This window comes from Bemisia tabaci, chromosome 1, assembly GCF_918797505.1.
Source record: "Bemisia tabaci chromosome 1, PGI_BMITA_v3".
Taxonomy (NCBI): domain Eukaryota; kingdom Metazoa; phylum Arthropoda; class Insecta; order Hemiptera; family Aleyrodidae; genus Bemisia; species Bemisia tabaci.
Window position 1 is genome coordinate 36,217,763 of NC_092793.1, and position 15,479 is coordinate 36,233,241.

General features: G+C 39.8%; 1 protein-coding gene across 1 annotated transcript in view; it reads left to right on the forward strand.

The window, feature by feature from the left end:
* Window positions 1–7,614: 7,614 nt before the first annotated feature.
* Window positions 7,615–15,479, forward strand: part of LOC109033602 (uncharacterized) — a 177,207-nt gene continuing 169,342 nt past the window's right edge. Inside the window, exon 1 of the mRNA XM_072300500.1 lies at window positions 7,615–8,905. The gene's annotated coding sequence lies outside the window, so the exon portion shown is untranslated. The remainder of the gene's footprint in view (window positions 8,906–15,479) is intronic.

Sequence of the window (15,479 nt, forward strand, 5' to 3'; positions counted from 1 at the left end):
GCTTCACAATACTCCGTCGAAAAATGCCCCCTAAACCTGGAATTTCGTCTACAATGCTGTGACGTCTTGCGACAGGATTGAACCTGTTCGGCACAGTGCGCGTGAACAACCTCGTATCCCCTACCCCCAATGCAATAGTGTAGGGAGAAACGACCTCCCTTTTTTTAGGCTTCAGCGACATTTTTTTCTAATTTTGATATCTCAGGTATGTAAAGGTGTTTCTTAGCTTCATTCTTGCCAAGTTTGAAGGAAATCGCTTCGACAGTTTTTTTGTAAAGTGTCGATGAAATCTCGGTACCGTATATATATAACTAGTTATACAAGGTTATCCAAAAGTCACCTACCACCCCTGTAACTTTTTTCCTAATTGAGATAGAAGTTTGAAACTTTGAGAATGTTCCTCGGTTTAAGGTGGCAACTGTTTGGTCCCCTCAAAATTTTGGGGATCGGCCCCCCTGAGGGGGGCGGGGGCTAACTTTTTTTTTCAAATAGCAACTTCCCCTTTTGTCATACCTTATTCGAAAGATAATTAAAGAAGAACATTTTTGGCGCAAACCCCAGGTCAAAATGTTGATTTTTGACAAAATGGCGGCCGGTCAAAGTTCAAAATGGCGGAAATTTGGCATCTCCATTTTTTATCGGCGGATGAGTCTGAAACGACTCGGAATTCAAGGGTTTTTCGGGGCGAGAAAAACGATTGAGGCATTAGTTTTCCAGAAATGTCGGTCCTTTTCAAAATGGCGGCGGTTAAAATGGCAGCTTAGAGCGGGAAGTGGATATTTAGGCTGCTTATCGTCGGATTTGTATGAGACTTGGTATCCGGGAGTATTTTGGCACGAGAAGAACGAATCTCTCATTGGATTTTTGAATTTTTTAAAAACTTCAAAATGGCGGAAAAGATGCGAATGGCGATGGTGAATGCGGATTTTCCGTTATTTTTCCTCCACTATTTTGACGATATTCAGTGTTTCAAAAATCTAATGAAAGATTAATTTTTTTCGAGCCAAAAACCACCAGAGTATTGAATTTTGTGCAAATCCATCGGTAAACAGCCGTGATATGGATTTTCCGTCATTATATCGCCGCAATATTAAAGTTTTTAAACAAATTCAAAAATCCAATGAAAGATTCGTTCTTCTTGTGCCAAAATGCCCCCAGATACCAAGTCTCATACAAATCCGACGATAAGCAGCCTAAATATCCACTTCCCGCTCTAAGCTGCCATTTTAACCGCCGCCATTTTGAAAAGGACCGACATATCGGTATCTGGGGGCATTTTGGCACAAGAAGAACGAATCTTTCATTGGATTTTTGAATTTGTTTAAAAACTTTAATATGGCGGCGATATAATGACGGAAAATCCATATCACGGCTGTTTACCGATGGATTTGCACAAAATTCAATACTCTGGTGGTTTTTGGCTCGAAAAAAATTAATCTTTCATTAGATTTTTGAAACACTGAATATCGTCAAAATAGTGGAGGAAAAATAACGGAAAATCCGCATTCACCATCGCCATTCGCATCTTTTCCGCCATTTTGAAGTTTTTAAAAAATTCAAAAATCCAATGAGAGATTCGTTCTTCTCGTGCCAAAATACTCCCGGATACCAAGTCTCATACAAATCCGACGATAAGCAGCCTAAATATCCACTTCCCGCTCTAAGCTGCCATTTTAACCGCCGCCATTTTGAAAAGGACCGACATTTCTGGAAAACTAATGCCTCAATCGTTTTTCTCGCCCCGAAAAACCCTTGAATTCCGAGTCGTTTCAGACTCATCCGCCGATAAAAAATGGAGATGCCAAATTTCCGCCATTTTGAACTTTGACCGGCCGCCATTTTGTCAAAAATCAACATTTTGACCTGGGGTTTGCGCCAAAAATGTTCTTCTTTAATTATCTTTCGAATAAGGTATGACAAAAGGGGAAGTTGCTATTTGAAAAAAAAAGTTAGCCCCCGCCCCCCTCAGGAGGGCCGATCCCCAAAATTTTGAGGGGACCAAACAGTTGCCACCTTAAACCGAGGAACATTCTCAAAGTTTCAAACTTCTATCTCAATAAGGAAAAAAGTTACAGGGGTAGTAGGTGACTTCTGGATAACCTTGTACATGTACAAGCGGGATCGTTATTCCTGCGAAAAATAGTTTTCCGTAACCCGCCATACACTTTCCCTGGTAAAAAAGACGACTACCCCTGCGACTAGGAGGGTACATAAATGGAACCGGTGTAGGTAGCCGTGCGACTACCTAGATGTAGTCGTGCGACTACCTAGATGTGGCCGTGCGACTGCCTGGATGTAGCCGTGCGACTACCTGGATGTAGCTGTGCGACTACCTAGATGTAGCCGTGCAACTACCTGTGGGTGTTCCCACTACGTACCCTCCTAATCACAGAGGTTGTCTTGGCGACTACCCAACTTGTGGAGTGCATATGTCATGCAAACATGTTCAATAAAATAGAAAATGAACAAAAACCACTCACCAACTTGCTCGAATCAGTAATCCACTGGGTCAGGAAAATCCACTTGACAACAATTAATCCAAATTTCCAATTAGAACTGGTGTAAGTACAGAGAAACACTTGAAAACACTATGGGTGCATTGTAAAAAAAATCTTAAGCACTCTTTAGCGTAAGTGAAAAATTAGCACCATGATTTAATAGCTGATCAATACAGAACAGCACTCTCAGAAAAGCACTGACACAACACCATTTTTCAGTTTATTTTTACTTCTAGGAGAAAAATGCATTTTTCAAAAGATCCGACATCATCGGCCATCGCTCGTCAGCAATGAATGAGATAAAAATAAAGCTTAAATAATTTCACAATTTACTCCGATCATTGATGATATTAAGGTAGCCATTGATTCTCTACCCGACGTCCTTATCACACATAACAAGGAAGGTCAAGAGCACAGAGCAAATGGCACTAAGCAGCGCGATGCACATGTGATATCGCAAGTTCCGGAAGTGTCGATCTGCAAAAATACAAAGCGAGAAACAGATCATCATATTGATCCACCTACAATTAATGACCGTCAATAGAGACAGACATTCAAATACGTTATAATAAATAAGCCACCATTTGTTAACAGAACAAAGTTTTCGTGAGAGTAAGACCCTTCCGTCTGGAGGGACGAGGACCTTCCTTGGACCTTTCCTTCCGAGAAACACTTAAAAATGGACCACTTTACTACTTACAGGTCTGAGCTGCTGAATGAATTACATTACACCAGTCAATAAAATTTTAAACTCACGCCCTCACCGTCGAATGTTGACGGATGACCTGATCTATCGCTGAATATACATAAGTAGGATGGGAAGTTGGCACATCTGAAAAGTTGAGGGGTTCATACTTATTTCAACTCTAGTGGTACTAGATATTATTAAAATTAGATAACTGCCAGATGTCCTACAGGAGATGAAGTGGGTGCAACAAAACTTTTCGACTCGAAGTAGAGCCTGCAACTGCAGTTAGGAATAGCACATGGTAGTAAATGCATACACAGACAGAGAAAATAGAATTCACAATTACCTTGCTAGTTAGAATACCTAAATCGACTGAATCGTAAATCGGGAAAGCAAATTCAACTCAAGTTACTTTATCAGTTGCTTGACAATCGGTGACAGGCTCATTCGTGTGTCCGTCGTCCCGAGTTTAAAGGTGGAAGGAGAAGGGAGAGTATTTACCTGTGTTTGATGAAGTTAGGTACATTAGCTACGTTTATGCGAGGCTCGAAACCGAGGTTTCACGAAACCCGAGTTTGTACTGCAAGTTTCCTCCGTCGGGTTTATGCGGGCGCTGTAACCCGACTTTCGCGGGAAATCAAACTTTCCGATTTTGGCGCTGTTTATGCGCATATTTTCGATTGAACTTTAATTTCATGTTGGCGCCATTTTCACAAGCTATACTATACTTCATTAATCATTTTTCCACAATGAATTGATTCAATAAATTATTAGGTATTACTCTTTTATCCTGTGTATGTTCAATTTTTCCACAGTATACAAGCGGAGGCTTCATCTTCCCTAGAAAAGCCTTTACTGACTTTCTGAGCAACAGTTGGAAAAATGACAGTAGATGTTTAATCATTTTACGTTCATCTTTAAAATTGAATGAATACCTAATCTCAACAACCCTCCAAATCATGCTCGAGCTTATATACTGAGTTCAGAAAAGTTGCCGTAGGTAATTTTTAGTCATGTTAAAAATAATTATGGCAGGCGCAGAAATTCATCATGTTGTTGATTGAACTTCTAATGATCTTACAATAGGTAGATATAGGCATTGAAAAGTGTAGGAGTGCTAATCCAGTAAAGCACCGCACCTTCACTCCATGCTGTCGTAAAGATTGTATGTCTGCCATTATTGTAGCGAAACAAATAAAGAATCAGGATATACTTATGGGAATTCCTCCTTCAAGATGTGATCAAAATAAGCAGATATTGATAGGTCAACAATGTATCGCTGAAGCAGAAGCGTCTAAATCCTCTTGAGGCAACGGACGGTGACAATCTCAACAAACTGGTGACGCTTCACAAATTTTGAATTTCCACATTCCCAGAGACACGCGCTGAAATCCTGCTTCTCACCCCTCTTTCCGACTGCTCTCCGAGTCCATGAGCAAGACAGGAAGAAAATAGGCAAGCTACCTACCACTGTTTGCCTACCTATGTGTGTTTTTCTTAAACTTGATTTTCAAAGGTGACTCATGTAAAGAGCAACTGACAAACAAGATTTCAGAACCTGCCATTGCATTTCACTAACCTAAGACACAAACCCAACCTTACCATTGATATTCTTTCGCTTAGACTGTATATTATTCTCCCACCGAGATTCGATATGAACTCAATTCAAAAATCCTTCTGAATTTAATTATTCAGGTAGATTGGAATCTGGAGCTCTCAGTCTATCTGTAAAGCACATTTACTGACATTCACTGCTGTCACAAGATATTTTTGCACAGGCAGAGCCACTTTCCACAGTTGATGCATCTCTAACGCAAAAGCTCAATTATGACAAGTGGTTCAACGACCAAAAATTGTTACACGCCTCAATAAAAACCTTATTCTTATCTCAAATTGAAAATCTTGGATCACAGAGCACTCACCGAAGAATCTCCTTCCTTCTGCATCAGTATGAGAAGAGTGACGATACTTTGGAGCAATAACTTTGAACTAGTTTCAATAAATGATGGCTTCAGAATTTGAGTCATCATTTATTCGAGATTGGATCAAAGAAATAAGTCAGCAGGTCACGGTTGTGGCTGGAGTCACACTTCCAGTAGGACAACCAGGAAATAGATACACGGATAACACACTAATTCAAGAGCTATGCAGCTCTGATTGGATCAGATTTTAGATTTAATCGGTAGATTGAAATGAAAAAATTCGGTGCACTACTTAAAGGGAAGCAGGGTGCCTTATCTTGAAATCCTAGGCAAATCGTGCGGATACAGTAAAAAAGTTCTCCGCAGATGATGAACTGGTAGGTAAGGCTATTACTCAATTGTAGCCTGTAAAGCTCTTTGCTTGCTTTGCTTCTGTAAGTCATAAAATGTTGATTAGAGTTGCAAGAATAATCTGAAAAAGCAGTAATAAGCCTGGATTCCATCTGACACTAAACACCTTCACTAGAAAATAACGTCCTACGTTTAGCTAAATAAGGATAAGTAAGCCACATATAAGTGAAGGAATCACGTAAAAGTGCTTAAGCAACAATTATAGTAAAATTATGATTGTAAAAAATGTTGAATAATGGCAAAATTAAAGCTAAATCGTAGGATAAGCACCAGTTGTTTACGAACGTTATGATAATAAATCCGCCATATTGCCGATCGCGCACCTGAAAATCGCATTTGAAGTCGAATTTCAACTAATTTCAACCTCCGGTTCGTTTATGCGGAGTGCGAAAACCTAGTCTTTAGTGTAAAATAAGGTTTCAAACACAAATTTCGGAAACCTACATTTCGTTAGTTCCGTATCGTTTATGCCGCGATTTGAACCTTGGTTTCAAACTCAGGTTTCGATTGAAGTTAGGTTAAGAGGCTCGCATAAACATAGCTAGTGAGGTGGATGCCGATGATACGAATCACGAAAACAACTAAGGAGATCAAATATTGGATTAATTATTTCATTTTCAAAGTAACGGCATGGTCGACCGTAACCGTTGCGTACGGGTCGGGTCGGCTTGGTGAATTGAAATTTGAAATGAATTTGATTTTAGTGTTCCAAGTTGGATACATTGGATACCGGATAGTTGGGCGGTGGACCGTTCCAACTGTTGACTTTTCATCCGGGTTTCGTATGAAAATGAAAATCAGCCTCTAAAAGCATTTAAGAATGCCAGTTTTTGTACTTTAATCCCTGCTTTGAATTATTCTGCTGATAATTCTCTTTGATAATTATTTTGATAAATATATACGTCCCTTGAAGTATCGGCAAGGAACGATTATTCCAGGAACACCAGGAACACCTTGACAAGTGTTAGGTTATGTTTATATGTTATGTTTTGTTAATATTAACAGGGACCAGTTCTATAGGACCCTGGACTCCCGTAAGAGTCAATGTAAAAATTCGTGAGCAGGTACTAGTGCTGCTATCGCGCGTAGGATCCTCGCAACTCACTGCTGTTATCGGTTGTTGGACTTCATTAAAATCCATAGGATCGCGTATAACTGCGAAAAATCGAATTTTTCTCAGTACTCTTACATGCGGCGGGCCCTTCCCTGTCGAAAGGGGTCGAAAAACGCCAAAAATATACTTATTTTTCAAGAATTCAGCCGCCTTATGTGTTATTTTTCAATCTCCGGCTTAACCTCACTTTTGGAGCGGGCGATGGATGAGTCGAGGTTCGGGGGGAAGGATCCTCTGAGTTGACTAGGATCCTACGCGAGAATGCGCTGCAATCACCCGCTCACAACAGAACGGCGTCCTATAGAACTCGTCCCTGATATTAATGTTTATCTCCCACATTTGTTCCAAAGAGCTCTACTGGTTCTACCTTTTTCCAAAGACATAAAGACGGAGTGCTCGTATCTAAAAGCACGGGGAAAAAGTGAAGCTAGGTTCGGCGCTGCGCGTTTGTGCGAGTGTGTAAATGAGCGCGGGAATCCATGGCGGCAAACGGAAATTTGATTTGAACTTGTCCTCTTGATTTTTCCTTATTTCTTCTTCGAAACGTGTTTTAAATGCTTAAAACGATTATATTAAGAAAGTTCGGTCTGCGTCCTAATATATTACACCTACTTTTGCTCGGTAACAGGCAGTAATCTCAGATAAAGTTAGTTTTTCTTCTGCTTATGGTGGTTCTGCAGGTTCAAACAGGCCGTTACAGTTCTAGATCTACGTTACTCCCAAATGAAATCAGTCGGTCGACGACGGACCGAAACTAACCTAAAGTTAATAAAATATGAGTGGGTACCTGAATTTGGGCAAAAATCAACCTAAAATACTTTGTTTCCGCAATTTTATTTATTAGTTCCCGCCCTACATTTGAATTCAAACTTGTCCCGATTTCGCCGCCAATCCTCTAGCCAATAGTAGAGGTGATTGAAAAGAAGCTCTAGAAGCTTCATTTTTTGCTTTTAGTGCTCCGTCTTTATGTCTTTGCCTTTTTCCTTTTAGTCCTTTTACTCAAAAATTGGCACAATCAGTAAGTAATTTTTCATCATCACACCCTTGCGTACTTCAATTCAGTCTAATGGCATCTATTGATTCCAAGTATTCAAATTAAAAATTGAGAACTCTCTACTTGCCCAAATAGTTTGCCGACTGTTACCTAGCTACTGTGAGACAACAGTTCTTTCACCCGTCCGTTCAATATACTGACTTACAGAAAGGCATCCTCACTGCGTATCCTCTGTCATTTTCTTGAATTGGCTGGCTAATTTATTAGCGAAAACTTGAAACACCTCATCCCTAGAAATTTGACAAATCGCACATTTGCAGTGGTGCGCTGGTGTTGCACTTATTTCTTCCCTTTTAAGGCAACAGATAGTTGTTAAATTTTAAAATACTACTAGAGCTGAAACAAAAATGACCGCTCAGCTTTTCAGATGTGCCAACTTCTCATCCTACTTATGTATATTCAGCGATAGATCAGGTCATCCGTCAACATTCGACGGTGAGGGCGTGAGTTTAAAATTTTATTGACTGGTGTAATGTAATTCATTCAGCAGCTCAGACCTGTAAGTAGTAAAGTGGTCCATTTTTAAGTGTTTCTCGGAAGGAAAGGTCCAAGGAAGGTCCTCGTCCCTCCAGACGGAAGGGTCTTACTCTCACGAAAACTTTGTTCTGTTAACAAATGGTGGCTTATTTATTATAACGTATTTTAATGTCTGTCTCTATTGACGGTCATTAATTGTAGGTGGATCAATATGATGATCTGTTTCTCGCTTTGTATTTTTGCAGATCGACACTTCCGGAACTTGCGATATCACATGTGCATCGCGCTGCTTAGTGCCATTTGCTCTGTGCTCTTGACCTTCCTTGTTATATGTGATAAGGACGTCGGGTAGAGAATCAATGGCTACCTTAATATCATCAATGATCGGAGTAAATTGTGAAATTATTTAAGCTTTATTTTTATCTCATTCATTGCTGACGAGCGATGGCCGATGATGTCGGATCTTTTGAAAAATGCATTTTTCTCCTAGAAGTAAAAATAAACTGAAAAATGGTGTTGTGTCAGAGCTTTTCTGAGAGTGCTGTTCTGTATTGATCAGCTATTAAATCATGGTGCTAATTTTCACTTACGCTAAAGAGTGCTTAAGATTTTTTTTACAATGCACCCATAGTGTTTTCAAGTGTTTCTCTGTGTACTTACACCAGTTCTAATTGGAAATTTGGATTAATTGTTGTCAAGTGGATTTTCCTGACCCAGTGGATTACTGATTCGAGCTAGTTGGTGAGTGGTTTTTGTTCATTTTCTATTTTATTGAGCATGTTCGCATAACATACGTCATCCGTTGTTACCTTGCATGATGCAAATGTAGCTGGAGGATTCTCCTACACATGCGTAGTGGAAGATGATGAACATTCTGAGAATATTCTGAGTTTAGCTGCTGATACAGAATATTCTCTGATTATTAAAATGCTGCTCAAAATGTAGGAACATTGTTGGAATATTCTCAGAACATTGGGTGCTATCTGGCTGGTGTGGCAGTTTCACCATCGGTATGCTGTAATTAAATCATAGTCTGAGGCATAATGTAAAGGTGATGTTAATATGTAGTTGCACAACTAAGTGTCCCAGAGTTGTGTAGTCACATGTCTAGCGGGTAAATGTAGGTACATAAACATATGCACCTATGCTTGGGGATACCCACTATTGCTCTGCAACTACACATTCATGGCGACTACTAACCGGTGACCACCTTGCAACTACCTTGCGAATACACTGCGCCTACTGATGACTACCCTTGACAACCATGTGACTACACTGCGACTTCTTACATATGCACACGGCTATGCTATGTATTCGCAGCATAGTCATGGACCAAGAGAATAAATAAGGACTCCCAACTCCCTATGCTAACCAGTGTTAAAAACCGTTAACGCGCGCTCGCAGCGAACCTGGCAGAGGGTGCGGTGAACTAACGCCACAGCGGTCCACGATCGTACCTCTATAGTATGTTATTCCATGCAATGTTCTTTGTTTATCTATGATTAATGTATTTGTGTAGATACTTTAATACATTTTACTTTCGCAAACTAATGAAATTGTATAGATACATACCTTCTGCAGAGGTCAATGCGAAAGACTTTGATTTGAAGTATCTTATCAAAACACGAGCAAAGATGATTCAGTCAACTTCTGACGCAGAATCAAAGAGACTTGCTAATAATCAAATTAAAGGTAATGCTTGAAGTCAAGTATCTTTGATTTTGTGACACTCAGTTGATTTTTATCAGTACAACACTATTTCTCACTAAAAAGATTTCACTTAACAGAGAGGCGCCTTCGGCTAAAAGTACAATCCTGATTCCTGCTGCACACTACATACACACTTCCTTTGGCTTTCTCAACAGCAGTTGCTGCTGAGTAAAACGGTTAGAAATAACACTTCACGTTAATACCAGTTTATGTACACGAAGACTGACGAAGATTGAAATGAAAATGGGAAACTTTTCACACTAAACTCTTCAAAACTGCAGGGCGACCACGAGGATACGAGGATCTAGAAACTTCTATGAGCACTACTGAGTGATAAGCCTAAATAGGTGGTGCATGGAGATATAAACAGGAAGACCCAATCATCGGTTTAGTTCTCTACACCCTCTGCCAGGGAGCGCTGATGTCAGCGCTAACCGGAGTTGGGGGTCCTTATTTATTCTCTTGGTCCATGGCATAGTCGCAGCGTAGTCGTCTTTTTTACCAGGGTTAGTGCACCGCTATAGTGGCCACCGAATAATAGCTCTCGCACCGATTCTACATTCACAACTTATCAGCTATCAGCGATTGGGAATCCCACGTTTATTTTCTTGCTCTTTTCCTCTTTCCCCTACTTTCATCGTTGTCTCCACGGTCAGGCCAGTCGGTGATAGCTGTATGCCTTCGAGGCTTCCCTCCGGTTCCATATCTTTTCCCCATTCTTCACCACACCGCAATCGGTGGCGAGGCGTGATTAATCGATTATCGATATTTCTCCATTTGAAGCCATGGTAAAGAATCGATTATTGGGGTGTAAACACCCTGTCTATCGATCTTTTTCCATAGATTTATATGGGAGATCAATCGATATATCATAAAGCACGTCACGCCACTGACTGTAACAGTGTTGAGAGGTGTAGTGAGCCACAACGTGGACATATTGGATGAGAAATGGATCCCTTGAAAATAAAAGTTAGGTTCATGCTTAAGCGCCCGCAGTAGGTCATCTACAGCCAAGGCCAAGCTATCAAATATTAATAGCATATGAATAGATTTTTTTTTAGCTGTAACTCAAAATTTTCGCTCCTATTTTATTTTTTAAATAAATATTACAATGAAGGATGGGTGCCATTAAAGTCTGATTTGAAGTATCTTTAGCTGCTGAATCCGAAAATGGCCTTGATTTTAAATATTATGCACCGTTTTCCCAAAAAAATTGAATCAAAATTGAATTTCCTCACAAAAAACTCCATTTTTTTCTAGAAACCCCATTTTGTGGGAAGATAATGGGTCAACGCAAAAAATTAAGGTCAATTTTGAACTCAGCAATATAAATTACATAGAAGCTTGTCAACTATCTAGTCTACCATAAAGTCCACCGTGTTCAGATTTTTTTCATTTTTGGAGACCTGTGTTTTTCTATGATCAGTGACTTTTAAGTGCCTACTATTCCTAAAATATGTAACTTACTGAGCTAATATGGGCGCTTCTTAATGCTTTAGTGTCTAAACTACAAGAATACTATATGGTAGAACGGTCAAATCTGTCCACCACCCCCCTCCCCCAAGGGTGAGACTTACTTGTTTAAATCAAATCAAATGTTGCACGGTCTTAAAATGGTTCCATATGCTAAAAAAACGCCAAAAGGATTTGGAAAAAAAAATCTAACGCGGCCCGCACAGCACCTACAGATCGTTATTTTTCCGATATTTTTGGCATTTTAACCGTCTTTTTTTTTTTGGTTCAGTTAGTGTTAAAGATTTGACGCTAAATGTTAACGCCAAACATGGAGATGGATTAATGGAGGTGTTGCATGTGTGAGGAATTTGCGATTTGACTATTGATTCTTATGTAAAAGTCCGTGAGAAACACGATGGTCCCACTGATTTTCTCCGACATCAACTCCCAAGCTCCAAAAACAGTCTTAAAGTTGAGGCTGTAATGATCCTGAGAGTCCACGTCTACGTAAAGACAAACTCTCCATGCAAAGATAGGGAACAAATATATTAGCAGGGTAACTGAAAGCACGGCAACCCTAAGGGCTGCTCGTGCTTTTAGAGTCGCCAAGTAAAGTGGCAGCCCTGACAATGTATTTGCTCCCTATCTTTGCATGGAGAGTTTGTCTTTACGTAGAGGTGGACTCTCAGGATAGCGTGGGATATTTATTCTGGATAATACTGTGGTTTCCTTTTTTATTCAAACTTTTGGTGAAATTCTCAGGCAGATCATTAGCATTTAAGTGTTTTTTTATGAGTATTTTTGAAAACAAGCAATGAAAGAGAAATTGTATTATTCTTCTTAAATTACCGAAAAATTGGAATGGTGAAATTAGACCTCTTGAGTAGAAACAGTAATAGCTCATGCCTCTATGCTCATAATTTCAATGTGACTAACTTCATACTCTAGTATTCTATGCTGAACTTTTATTGAAAAACCTGAAAAATTTGGATAGGGTCTTCTACTACATGAATTCGTTGCTTATTTTGATCAAAACTAGCACTGAGCTTAATGCCAAAGCCTGAAATTCACTCCTGCTTGACTGACAAAACTTGTGTAACAATTACCACGATTTGAGTTTTCTACGAGCATTCCCTTCTCGGAGAGGGGTTCAGAAAAGTTTGGCAAAGCAGCACAAGTTTACGCTATTTTCAGGTTCAAAGTTTATGAATCGTACTGAGTAAAAATTGTAAAATTGAACGTATTGAAGTGACCGACAGACTTCTAAAATTTAAGAAAACATAAAAAAATAAAGCCTTTAGAAGCATCCAAGCACCATTATTTCCATGAGAACCGCGTCAGTGCTGCGGTTTACACTAGCTTAAGACGTGGGTCTAAAAATCCATCCTAAAAAATAATCAGACAAGAACCTGAAAAATAAGAAATAACGAGTATCAACACAGCCGACGACAAGGAAGACGTATTCGGGCCTCTTTTTTAACTTTTCTCCCGAATCGGAGCGACACCTCATTGGCAGCATACAGCAGAGCATTGAGAACTCACGCTTCGCGTCATCGCGCCTTCAATTTTTCAGATGCAGCACGGACGTCCATCAAGGACGAATAGTTGTATCTCTGCGCCGTCGTAAACGCGCACCCTTTCCCTCCGTCCACTTCCATATTGTGTTTGTTTCCGTTTGTCTCATTCGTAATGGTGCTGCAAGCACTACGTGAATAACACAGCCGAAGGTAGGAGAGATGTGTTCGGGTATCTTCTTTAACTTTTCTTCCGAATCTGAGCGACACCTCATTGACAGCATATAGCAGAGCATTGAGAGCTCACGTTTCGCGTTATCGCGCCTTCAATTTTCCAGATGCAGCACGGACGTCCTTCAAGCACGAATAGTTGTATCTCTGCGCCGTCGTTAACGCGCATCCTTTTTCTCCCTCTATTTCCATGTTGTGTTTGTTTCCGTTTGTCTTATTTGTAATGTTGCTTAAACTAGAGCGGGGCGTTGCGAGTTCACGACTCACGCCATTGCGTCTTACATTTTTCATGTGCAATCCATCTTGCGAGAATAGTTGTATTGTTTTTAATTGCCAAATCTTCATTATTTTTTTAAACAGTCAGTTAATCGTGTCAGATATTTAAGTCAAATAAGCTATAGGGTACCAACCCCTATGAAGTTCCTTCCTTTTGGGTGCTTCAAATGCTAATCAAGGTCATCTTAGCTCTTTCGGCAAGAGATATGCCACCCTCCTCTCAACATTCTCAGTATTACTTGGTTTTACAACATCTCGATTTTATTGTTGAATATTTGGCGTTTGGCCCACCGTTGACCCTGAAAAAAATAATTTTTTCTAGCTTTCTCATTATTTCCTCCTGGTTCCTAACAATTGGCGAGATGCTTTCTACCAAAGTTAACTAATATTGAGGATTTAGATTTCTTCAATACGTCTTCAAGGACAGGCGTGTCAAATATAGCGTAGAAGATTGTATTTATTTTTATTAAATTGTTTTACAATTAGGTAAAATAAAGAAATCCCATGTGGAGCCAGACTGTAGCTTTGAAAGGCTTTGGGCTTCAACTTTTTTATTTTGTTGGTATTGATGTATTTTTGTTATACTTTGTTTCTACATTTCTGTTGACCTATGATTTTTTTTAAATGCTGTTTCATTTCTACTCCTCTACTGATGATATAAATTATTTCAATTTCAAAGATACAAAACTTACATCTTTATTTAGGAGTTTTCTTCTTCCTGATTGATTTATTCTTTGAATTGATCACATTATTGGAAGGAACTCATTGCTTGAGACAAAAAATACATTTAATTTAAATTTAATAAAAATCTTCAATAGCATTATTTAGTACTATTCACGAAAGCTTTCGTAAGAGCAAAATATGTCATCCACAAACAACTGAAGCATTATTTACAGTTTCTTTATCTTATCAAGTTATGCCCTTATATCAAATATTTCTTTTTTTTTGGGGGGGGGGGGGACGAGTATTAAATAAAAGGAAAGAAAATACTATGAAGATTAAACACGATTGAAACATGATTAATATTTTTTTAATTTCGTATCATAATCAAGACAGTACCTGATAAAAGGAAGTGATTCATAACAAACGACTTGTGTTACACAAGTTTTGAATATTTTGAGTTTTTAAAAAGAAAGTAATATTAAAAAGAAACAAAAAATCGAAGTAATTTTCAATTAGCTCAAACACAAAGGCTGGTTGCCCCACCTCCCCCCCTGCTTGCATGGCGCCTTACACTGGCGCCTAGTTATCAGCAGGGCCAGGGCGCCAAGAGCGATGGATCTTCTGTCCTCTTCGAAATGAAATTAAACTAACCGACTGTTGACCCAGTGAGACAAGTCTTGTCTTCTGTATCAGTAAAAGTGGGCGACGGATTCGATCAGATATGACGTGTGATCGTATATTCCGGATAATCGCAATTTGATGCATGCTGCAATAATGAGGGGAAACGAAGATGTGAGAGATACGGTCGGAGAAGGTGCGATATCAATGATATGAGGGGAAAGGCTTTCTTCTCTAACATGACTTCGAGCCCGGGTAATCTCCTGTGGTCAACTGAGTCATGTACGGCGGGTTACGGAAAACTATTTTTCGCAGGAATAACGATCCCGCTTGTACAGGGTGTTTCAGACCACCCGAACCAGGCCTTTTTCTCGGTTGGGATAGGTCGCACGAAGTCGGAGACCGCGGGGTTGAAAAGGGAATTGACCCCAAGGAATCCGAATTTCGTGGTCCCGAAACCCTCCCATCACCCCTTGGGAGGTAAAGGGGGGGGGGGGGTCACGATGCTAAAAGTCACGGTTCCCGACCAAATTGCGGATGGATCGCATCAGAATTAAGAAGCACGGAAAATTTCACGTGGAATTGACCCCTAAAAATCCAAAATCGGACCATCCAAGGCCCAAAAATGACCCTTTAAAGAGGGGGACAGTACCCCCCTCCATACTTTCTCTTTGGTCTCAAAATTGACATAAATTCTCCAGAAAAAGACAGTTTCCGAGGTAATCGACCTTGAGAAATCCAAATTTCATGGTCCCGAAGCTCCTCCAGCTCCCCTTGGGAGGTAAACGGGGGGGGGGGCCCAATTTTAAAAATCGGGACTCCTTTCCAAATCGCAAATTGATTGCATC